The 11,928-nt window shown below is 41.5% G+C and overlaps 1 protein-coding gene across 6 annotated transcripts in view; it reads right to left on the minus strand.

Moving 5' to 3' along the window:
* The window catches only part of CACNA2D1 (calcium voltage-gated channel auxiliary subunit alpha2delta 1), a 558,706-nt gene that overhangs the window by 371,595 nt on the left and 175,183 nt on the right, over positions 1–11,928 (minus strand). The gene's annotated exons all lie outside the window — the stretch shown is intronic.

Genomic DNA, 11,928 nt, shown 5'->3' on the forward strand with positions numbered 1-11,928 from the left:
CCCCCCAGAAATACTTTTTTTGGGAGGGGGGGTTGGCATCTTAGAACCAGAAAAAACTAAATCATGCTCTATAAGTCAAACACCTACTATTAACATATTTTAATTTTATTACAAAAAATGTTGGTCATAGTTTGTGTTTGCATACTGTATATAGAGGTGATAACATAATTTGGTAAAAGCTGGGTTATCCAGCATCCATGAGGAATGGGGAGTGCTGGTTAATCAAATATGCCAGCTATTTGAGAGGTGTCTTTGCCTGTTTAGGCCGCTGCCCCTCCTGCCGCGTCCAGTGCGCTGGGGCTTTCACTCCCTGGTGTCAACGTGCTGGGGGACAGGGAGCAGGGTCCCCGCACAGGCTGCTTTGCCCTGGGCCATAGTCCAAAGTCAGCAAAGTGGGACCTGGCACAACTGGAAGTGCCATGGTGGGACTTGGCTCTTTACACACTGCTCTTTACTTGGAATAAAAAAAAAACTACTGAATACGAACTTCAGACTGGAAGAGACCTCCATTGAATCTGGCCTCCCACATTTGAAGCATCTTTTAACCAAAGGTTCCTAAAAATCATCCACTGGAGACCCTCACACATCATAAAGTCATTGCACAAAACCAAAACACTCTACACACCATGCCACAGGCCCTGCCACTGCCATTACAGAAGTACTTGGTTAATATATGTTCAAAGAATCCTAGAAAAGGACCACATACTATGCTATAGAAATAAAATAAACTCACTGCCTCTTCTTCCCCAAATACTTGGTAGTCTGATATGGGAAAAAATTCCTGCCTGACCTCAAATTTGACAAATAGTTTGATAGCAATAGGAAGTCAGGAACCTATTTATCAGCAGGAGCATGAAATCACCTCAATCAACATCCCCATCCATCAGTACGGCCAATGTCGGACACTCGGATCTCGCATACTTTGTGCTATAATCAGTATATAAACAATACTTTTAGTCACAGTGACCTTTTGTAGCTTGAACCACAAAGAAGAAACACACACATCAATAAGGCCAGGTACAGACATTACACATAAAGTAGTATAAGTGATTGGAAACCTTGTACCAGAACAGAAATTCAGAGCTAGTAGACAGGTTTTAAAATGGCAGAACCCAATCTAAGGTAGACCTAGATGGATGTAGTATCAGATTTAATCAGTTTAGGTTAGACTGGTCTATTGAACTTCTGTCCCTGACTCAAGCCACTGACCGTAAGTCTCTATTTAGGCATTTTATTTTGAGACTGTGAAAATAAAGTGAAAACCAATAAGCAGGACTACAATACATTTAGAAAGATGAAAACAAAACTTAAATTATTTTAAATACATTATATTCTACTGAATTAAGTTAGCAATAGAGCTTCTGTAATTATCAATTTTAGAAGATGACAAGACACATTTAAAAATAAAAGTTTTTGAAATTTCTCAATTACATTTTTAAAAAAAAGCAAATCACCCTTTTGCTGCTCTGATTACTTCTAGTGGTATCATTCCCCCCTCCCTTCCCCTTATATATATTTTTTATGATTGCCATCTGCCTCATAGCTCTGTACAAATATTGACCTGTTAATATTTCAATATAGTTAAAAAATAACACTTCATTGATTTGAAAACACAATACAAACATTTGATCAAGTTTTTTATAGCTCTATCATGTAGGATGAATATTTGAGGCAGAGCTAGTCAGAGGTATATGCAGGACTGCAAATGGCATAGGAAACTTATTTAACTACTTGTAAACAGTGATTTGGTATAGTACAGAGTATGCACAGCATTGCCATATGACAACCCAAATATCTGATATCTCAGCAAGCTGCAGTATGTATCATAGGGAAAAGGGGAAATAAAGGAAGGGAAATTAAATCAGTTTATGCACTTTGTTTTGGGGGTTTTGTTTTTTTTTTTTTTAAGAAAAAGGTAGCCAGCTATACATGGCACAACTGCACAATTCAAGGAGAGCATTCAGTCCTTAAGCACCAGGATGTTGCATGCACAAAATCTCTTGAGGGGAGATGCAATTTGTTTCGACTGCAGAAAGACCTTATCTTAAAGAAAATAGCATGCAGTGACATGAGTGATAGCCACCGCACTACATTTTCGAGAATCTCATTTCATGGAATGTGAGGTTAAAATCGTAAATGCTTTCAATCTACACAGCACGTAACCAGCCATATTAGCTCTGAAAGCCGTTTTGCTTTAAAAAGAAAAAAAAACTGTTAAAGTAATCTTGTCACAATTGTTATAAAACTGGAAATTAACAGGACCCATGCTGTGAATAGATTACTAATTAATCTCTACAGTAAATTGTCCACTACTGGAAAAGTGTATTTGGCACATAGCCAATCTGCATTTCTCCTCTTGGGATCTTAAGGCAGCTTTAGTTGTTTTGCAATCATGGCATAGCTGTTCTTACTGGATGAAGACATTGTGCCATAAGCATGGCTACACGTGCATAGGGCAGGTTGTCAGGGGGAGGGGAAAAGGAGTAACAGCTTCCACCACTGCTCCTGGCCAGCTGGGGGAGCTCTCACCGATCTTTAGCAGCACTGAAAAAACCTGAAAAAACCTGGGCTTGCTTCTGGCCAGGAAGGACATCCACAGGTATTTGTGCCAGGAAATGGGAGGGGGTGGGGGAGATGTCCGCTGGGCTTGCTGCTGCTTGGGAGACCTGGTTTCTGCTCCAGCCAGGCAGCTTCATGTGTGCGTGCGGAGGATGGGGGGAAGAATTCCCCCAAGCTTGCTGCTACCCAGAGGACCTGGGCTGCACAGTGGCTAGGCAGGGTGCCCCTGGTTCCCTGTACTTGTGCTGGGAAGTTAAGGTGGGAGGGAATTGCAACCCCTCCCACCCACCCCCATGCTTGCTGCAGCCCAGAGACCCCAGGTTCCACTCTGGTGTCCCTGCTCACCTGCTCTCTGCTCACATGGGAGGTGTGCGGAGGTATTTCTCTGTCTGGCTGCCGCTGCGTAGGGGTTCCTCCTTGCTCTTTTTTCAGAGAAATTTATGCTGGAGACGGACCAATGTACCCTGGGATGCTGCAGTACCAGAAGATTGCTATCGTGCAATGCATTCCTTGCTACAGGTGCAAATTAAAGCTGGCTAGCAACCAGCAATAAAGGTACTACACATTTTCGAAGTCTAACTCTATAGCTGGCTGGTCCTTTTAACAGCATGACAGGTATTTTGTATGTGTAGCTGGTCTCAGTTAATTGCACAAATTATCTTGTTAATTTCACAGTACCTATAACAGGTAGAAGACTTAGAGTTAAGAAATGACACCCCAAACACAATGTGATATAGTAGGATTTATACAGGCACCAGGCATGTAAATTACTGAGTCAAAAATGCCCATACGGTGTAATATACCATTACAGTGATGTTGTAGCCATGCTGGTCCAGGAAATACGCGAGACACGATAATTTTTTTTGGTGATATATTTTATTGGACCAACAGCATGGCTGGGATACAGTTAGAAAAAATTTTAATGAAAGGAAGAATGCATTAGAAATGTCTGGTTTTATCCCAACCATACAGTTAGACCAATACGAGATATTACCCAAAACGTCTCACATAAAATGCAATGTCATCTGACAATTAGACATTTTATAACCCTCTGATATTAATATACAGTGGACTAGATCCCGATTCCTCCTGAAAAAAACCCATGTCTGCATTCTCCTAGCATGAAATAGCTTTTCAATAGTATTACATGGAATAGCATAGGCTAAGCACTCCTATACCCCATGTTTAGAGGTCATGCTAGGATGGGACATGGGTGGTCCTGCAGAAGGATGGACTGTTGGTTAGCATCATTAAATTATACCAGTCAGTTCTTTTATTTGAATGTACTTATTTTAAAAGTCTGGGATAGAGGAGATTATTTTCAGGTGTGTAAATACTTTTGAAATGTCAAAGCCTATCCATCCTAGGAGCTATTCACAAGAAGTGATCTGAGATAATAGCTCAAATATTATCCACACACAGTTCCTTTAGTTTTCCATATTTCTGTCATCGTACATACACAAAATGTGTTCCTAAATAGGCACAACACACCAGACATGCACCTAAACAGTTAAATCAAATTTCACATGCCTGCTTAATGATTTCTAGTTGGATAGGAAGTAATTATATGCTCGGACCTCCTTAATCAATTTTTCCTAACCATATGACCCCAAGTCTAACATGAGAAAAATCACTGTATCTAATAAAAGCTAATGGGGAAAACTGATTATCTTACATTTAGAAGAGTTTAGCTTTCTGCATAATGTTAGTTTCACAAATATACTGAGCATCATTGACATTGTGATTAAAGTCAGTCTTAATTAAAATGGATTAACTCTATGGGAGACTGAGTGAAACCAAATCACCATGGAAAATTCTTTCCATGGACAAGGATTTGCAATTCTAACACAGGAGGCCTGAAATCAGTGAAATACTTGTTTTCACTGAGGTCATACACAGAGTTAGGGCCTTGTTACACATTAATTTTTGGCAGTTCCTGGAGCTCTTAACAACTGGATTGTCAACACGTTAAAATCTAAAACTAATTATAACCACACTTTAGGCAGCTAAAAGTTATACCACTCTGAGGCAGGATTATCTCTGATCCATTTTACTGAGCTAGTTTTCCATTAATGTGTGGCTAATGTCCACAGATGAGGCACCTAAATTGCAGTCATTCAGCACTCCAGGATGATGTATCCCCTCCCCCACCCTCCTGTTCTACATAGGCAGACTTTCCACACTGTGAACTCTACTGCCTGGGGGTTGGTTGTGACACCTAGCCAAGTCCCCCTCCTGCCCCCGACCGTGTGACTTTCCTTTGCCCCATCTTCTCTAATTGACTTTCTCTTTATTTCTTTTAAAATATTTTTTTACTTTTTACTTTATCCTTCTGTGTCTGACTTCATTTCACCACCCATCCCCATTTCCTTTCCACCTCCCATTTCATTACCCATGCTTATCCCATTAACCATCTCCTTCCCAGTTTCATGTTCCTGCCCTGCCCCCTTCCCACCCAACCCATCTCTCACACACCCCCACCTTCTGCTTCAGCAATCCCTTGCAGTCAAGGATGATTGTCTTCCATGAAATTGATATCTCTGGGACCAAAGACGGCTGTTGAGGCTGATCTTTCATAGATTTTATAGACATTAGGGCTGGAAGGGACCTCGGGAGATCATCGAGTCCAGCCCCCCTGTCCCAGGGGCAGGAAGTCATCTGGGGTCATAGGATCCCAGCAAGATAAGCATTCAATTTGCTCTTGAAGGTGTTCAGTGTAGGTGCTTGAACCACCTCCGATCGCAGGCTGTTCCAGACCTTGGGGGCTTCGACAGTAAAGAAATCTTTCCTTATGTCCAGCCTGAAATGGTCTTGCAGTAGTTTAGAACCGCTCGACCTCGTCATCCCTTGGGGCGCTCTGGTTAACAAACATTCCCCCAGATCCTGGTGGTCACCCCTGATAAACTTATAGGTGGCCACCAGATCACCCCTGAGTCTGCGCTTTTCCAGACTAAAGAGCCCCATGGCTCTCAGCCTGTTGTCATAAGGTCTGTTTTCCTGATGGTCTGTTCATGTGCATGGCTCTCCTCTGGACTCTCTCAACCTTCTCCACATCCTTTTTGAATTGTGGAGCCCGAAACTGGATACAGTACTCCAGCTGCAGCTTCACCAAGGCCTAGTACAAGGGGAGAATGACATCCCGGGATTTGCTTAAGAAACACCTATGGATGCAATCCAGTGTTTTGGTTGCTTTACTACAGCATTGCATTGCAGGCTCATGTTCATCTTGTGGTCAATGATGATCCCCAAGTCTCTTTCTTCTGTAGTGCTAGCCAGTGTAGCACTACCTAGCATATAAGGATGCTTCAGATTTTTCCTCCCAAGGTGGAGAACCTTGCATTTTTTGGTGTTAAACACCATCAGGTTCTTCTCCACCCATTTGCTGCACCTGTCCAGGTCAGCCTGAATCACCCTCCTGTCTTCTGGTGTGAATGCAACAGATTCTGGAACAATGGATTCTGCTGCATCTCAGACATGTATTTCTGTGAAGGGAGAGTGTCTCTGGATTCTTGTTTTGATACTTGATACACATTTTTTTTTCCTGCTCCCACTTTTCTGTGTCCTGTTGTTGTCAGAAGACTTCAAAGTACTGAGATCCATGCAGCAAATTCTTTTTCCATTTGGGGCAGTCCTGAGTGATAGTCTACCCATAAGTTGATGTTGATTTTGTATTTTTTCAAGCTGACCCCAAGGACATCCTTGAAGTGCTTTCACAGAATCAAAGAAAACTAAGGTTGGAAAGGACCTCCAGTAGGTCATTTGGTCCAACCTCCTGCTCAAAGCAGGACCATCCCCAACTAGGTCATTCCAGCCAGGGCTTTGTCAGGCCAGGTGTTAAAAACTTCCAAGGATGGAGATTCCACCACCTCTTTAGGTAACTTGTTCCAGTTCTTTACCACCCTCCTAGTGAGAAAGTTTTCCTAATTTCCAACTGAAACCTCCATTGGTTCACCTTGTAACCATTGCTCCTTGTTCTGTCATTTGTCACCACTGAGAACAGTCTAGCTCCATCCTTTTTGGAACTACCCTTCAGGTAGTTAAAGGCTACTATCAAATCCCTCCTCAGTCTCCTCTTCTGTAGACTAAATAAACCCAGTTCCCTCAGCCTGTCCTCAGAAGTCATGTGCCCCAGACCTCAAATCATTTTCATTGCTGTCTGCTGGACTCTCTCCAACTTGTCCACATCCTTTCTATAGTGGGGGGCCCCAAACTGGACACAGTACTCCAGATGTGGCGTCACCAGGACAGAATAGAGTAGAATTATTACTTTCATTGATCTGCTGGCAACACTCCTACTAATGCAGCCCAGGATGCTGTTAGCCTTCTTGGCAACAAGGGCACATTGCTAACTCATATCCATCTTATTGTCCACTGTAACCCCCAGGTTCTTTTCTGCAGAGCTCCTGCTTAGCCAGTCTCTCTCCAGGCTGTAGCAGTACATGGAATTCTTTTGTCCTAAATGCAGGACTTCACACTTATCCTTTCTCTGCCCTTCTACTCAGCATACGCCTTGACTGAGCTGGATGAAGAAAACATGCTGCAAGATTTCGGAGTCAGGTATCTGAATGATTTGGCCAGACCAGCAAAGTTGATGTGGATGATCAGTGCCTTGATACTCATGGTATTTGCTTGCAAGAGGACATTAATGTTGCTACATCTATCTTCCCACTGAATTAAAGGGATCTTGCACAGGCAGCATTGATGGTGATTTCCAGTGACTTGAGGTGCCTCCTGTATGTTGTTCATGTCTCCACTCAATACTGCAAGATGGGGAAGTGGAAGTGCTTCTGGTCCACTTCCAGGTCTGCTGCCAACCGCGCTGGGGAGCCCCCCATGCTCCACGTTCCATCTGCCCCAGCATCACAGCATTCATGAGCCACCTGGTACCTTTAGGTATGTTGAAAACCCATTTAAAGTTGTGTCTATATCCGAATCGCTGAATCTCTCCGAATTGATCTGAAGGGTTCTATTTCACTTCAGAGGGATTAAAGGGTCTCCTGATTCGATTCAGAGATTCAGCCACCAAATTGGGCTGAATCTCCACTGAATTGTATCAGGGACTGAAGCTTTGCACAGCCCTATTATGTATTTAGCAATAGTGCTGGACTCACTTTCACCTTTTGTGCTATAAACAATTTACTTTAGGCATAAATTTGTTGTATTTTCCTGTGAACGGCAGCAGGCTGATGGCATAGATGCTCTGCTGTCAAAGACAAATAATTCAACTGTCTTCTATACCCCCAACTTCCTCCTTTCATCATCAAGGTAAGCTTTAATCTCTTTTACAATGATATTGTTTGAGGGGAGCGGAGGTTGTATGAAGTTGTGGGAGAAAGGCAACGAATCTCATTCATTTGGGGGTTCTCAGAAATCAACAAAACACAGACCTAGATCTACTTACAGAGGGTAAAAGCAAGACAAATGTTTTTGCTAGGAGGTATTCCTACCCTACACACAGGAAGCAAGATCCGAAGTTATCAATGTATTAAAATCAAGCTGAGATGACATCAAAGCATGCATTCATTTCAGCAATGGTCCTAAATAGGTTTTGCTTTTATTCATAATAAAATCCAAATGGAGGCAGACACTGTAATAGAAGCTCAGAATAATAAAATATTCTATTGCAGATCCTCAGCCAGTACAAATTAGCATTGCTCTGTTGCCTGCAGGGGAGGTATACTGATTTACACCAGTAGAGGATCCGGCTTCCTATTTTTAAGAACCCTCAACACTGAAATAAAATATTAAATATGTATCAGTTATCTCAGCCAGCTTAAACAATGTGGAGGCTGACTTTAACTAGGCAGAATATTGGCAGTATATGCAATAACAGAGTCCAAGGCAGCCAGATAGCATATTAGCACAATGTTGCACATCAATGGAAAAAAAAAGAGAGAGGGAGAGAGAACAAGCAGGTGGTAGGTTATAGCTGCTGAATAATCAATTTAACCCCATCAATAGTCAAAGAGGAAATATCAAGGAAACCTGTTTCTAATGGCAACAGCAAAAACGACAAAAATTTCTTAAAATTGAAGGCTACTGTCAGGCAACATCGTCCCAATGGAAGTAATGTTTCCATTTTTTTAAACAGCAATATTTAATTATGAATGCTATAGAAATGATGACAACTAGAGGGAATTAAAAATATTTTTTCATCATGACAATTACATACTTATTTTTAAAGGGACAGTGTGCTATTATGATGGTCATAATGGGAGCATTCTAAGGGCTTAAGTGTTCTCATATACTGTTTGTGCACTACTAAAACTCGAATGATTCTACAAGGAGGTTGAACCAACTACTGATCTAACATACCAGTACAAACAAAAGGAAAATTTTAGACTATACAGAAAGTTATAAATCCAGTTTGAATAGCGCATGCAAGCACCAGAGTTGCCTAGCCATCTTTATCTCTGGCAAAGGGACTGGCAGACCCTTGAATATAGACCCCAAACTCAGAAAACATGTTTTTTAAGTTGATAATTCTATGGGACTTCTGTTTGTGCTCAACTTTCAATATAATCGGATAATATCTGAGAAGTCCTGAAGCTCTTTGGGGCTTCCATACCAAAAAAATAAGTTGAAAATCCAGTTTCCCCATCCAGCCTAATTTACTGGATGAAAAGTAAACAATACCCTATGCATCATCACTGAAACATGATTTTAATTCTATCACTCCACACAAATAAAAGATCAGTTTACCAATTAATTCTTCTGAATGTAGGCCAATGTGTAATTGCACACACTATGAATAAATTGTTTCAGTACAAAAGAGCTAGTCTGTGGCACAAAGGAGATTAATTACTAAAAGACAATAGTAATTTTTTGGCTATCAATCACATCTACAGAAAAGTGAAGCATTCTAATGAGGATTAAATTTCATTAACTTTCCCAAAATCTCATTTAAAATACTGTATAAAACATCAGCATGTAATTTTAAAACCTATCATCCCCTAAGGTGAACTAAATGAAAACAAAATACTTTCAAGATATTGATGTAGTTTTCCCCAGCCCATTTTTCATGAATGCTACATCTGTATTCAGCAAAAAGCTTCCAGTTTGGAAGGAAGAAAGCTTGGGAAATGGGCTGTTTTCCATGAGAAGTCCTCAAGCCTAAGGTCAATCCCACACAAAGACTTTTAGAACACATTGCAGGCCTCCGGCTCCTGCTGTATGTGTAGGTTGAGTGATGTGGGATGGTGAAACATGCGTAGCTTATTTTTTGATCAAGTCCTATTTTATTTGCCGGTGTTGGCTTATGTGGGCAGTTCATAGTCTATTTCCAGACTGTTATCCTTTTCATCCATATATATTCAAGTATCCAGAAAAAGTACCTGGGCCCATTATAGTTGGACATTTTAAAAATACTGAAAATCACTTACCTATACCCCCTCCCAAAATTAACTCAGAACTGGACTGTACATGCCTTTACTTAAAGGCCAGGGAGAGAAGTTACACATAAACTGGTTTAAGTTATCAGAATGGTTTAAACCTGTAACAAAACATAAGCTCAGTGCACATAAATCAGTTTCATAATAGCCATAACTGGTTTAAGATAAACCTGGTTGAGAGTAGTATTAGACATAACTGATACCAGTTTATGGAATTTCTGTCCTAGACCCCTTCCTGGTTTAAGTTAAATCAGAATCCCTGAGCATCCCAGCATGCTTTGCAGCCCTAGGGATGAGGGGACAGCCCAGAGAGAGCTTAAGGACAGGGCTTGGAGCCCCGAGAGTATGGGGTTGGAGCCCCAAGAGTGCGTACAGGCTTGGAGCCAGTGTGTGAGGCCTGGGGACCAATGTGTGTTTGTATGTAATGAGAGAACCCGCGGTGAGGGCGCTGGGACTGCAAGCTCTGGTGGGGAGTGAGAGTCTCGTGTGAGACTCCAGAGCTCGGGTCCCAGTGCTAGCGCTAGCTGAAGGAAACATCTGCAAGGCATGGGATACAATAAGGGAGGTTGGAGTCGTATACATAGGCCCTTGTCATCCGGGCAGATAAATGGGCAGCCTCCCTCTGATTAACATTGGATAATTAGTAACACCAAGGCATGGCAGAAAAGGAGTTGGGCAGGTGGCCCTAAGACAAGTGGGTGGGCCTACTTGGACCATCCCCGGGATCCCCACTTGTTACAGGAAGGAAGAATTCAATGCACAAATACAAGAAAAAGAAACGAGTAGGGAGGCAGGAATGTTACAGAAAAGTAACCGGGGATTATAAAGAATCATTGTTAATTATGAATTATTGTGGCATTAAAAATATAATAGCATACTGAGTTGCAAGTCAAAGGAACTGATTCTTGCACACTATTCAACAGGAATAAAGTCCTCCCTGAAGTACTAGGTCAAATTTTGGGTACCATACTTTGACAACTGTGTGGAAAAAAATGGTAATTTTTTAAAATAGTTAAGAACTCTTCAGAATATTGTATATAAGGAAAGGTTAGAAAAATTGAGATTTACTCTAGAGAAGAGAAGACTAAGGGGTGATTAGACAGCATCCTTCAAATACAAAAAAATAAAAGTTGTTATAAACAGAATAATGATCAATAGTTGCATGTTCCCAGGTGGCAAGACAAGAAATAATGGGTTTAAACATTGCAGCAAGAGATTTTTATGACAACAGTTAGAAAATTCCTCCTAATATCTCAGATGGTCAAGAACTAGAACAGTTTACCTAGAACAGCTGTGCAATCTCTTTCAACATAAGATTTTAAGTTCCGGGTAGACAAATATTTGTCCAGAATGGTTTAGGAGGGGGTTGGACTAAACCTCTAGCCTTGAGGAGCGGGATGGACTGAACAACCTCCTTTCAGTTATACTATTGGTTATTCCAATTTATGCATCTGGCCTTAATATTTACTATATTATTTAACATCTGTATCATGTTACATGTTATCATCTGTTTATTAACACCTGTATCATGTTGTTATCATCATCACTTGTCCTTTGTCTTTGTCTCCTTAGAGCGTAAGACCTTTAGAGCAGACTCTGTATGTGTGCACACAAAGGAGTGTGTTTAGAGCACTAATTCCTAACTGGAATTATTGAGTATTGCTTTAATATAAATGTCTACCACTAAGATTAAATATTATTTGTATTATCCTAAGAGGTTTCCACTAGAGACAGAGATCCATTTTGAATTCAGTGTACTGAATATACACATGGTAAAATAGGTGTGTCACGGATGGCCCTGCGAGCGGCCATGAGCTCGCGAGCGCCCCTTTGCCGTGCCAATTAGGGTGGTCTGGCACCCTCTTCTCGCCCGCCACGTCTTTGCTGTTGAGGTTCAGAATGGGAGGCTGCCTACTCGCACCTAACGACACCTTGATGGTATCCCCTCCGTTCCAAAGTGGGGTACTCTCACCCCAGC

The sequence above is a fragment of the Crocodylus porosus genome, unplaced genomic scaffold (assembly GCF_001723895.1).
Source record: "Crocodylus porosus isolate Cpor-Errol unplaced genomic scaffold, CroPor_comp1, whole genome shotgun sequence".
Classification (NCBI taxonomy): Eukaryota; Metazoa; Chordata; order Crocodylia; family Crocodylidae; genus Crocodylus; species Crocodylus porosus.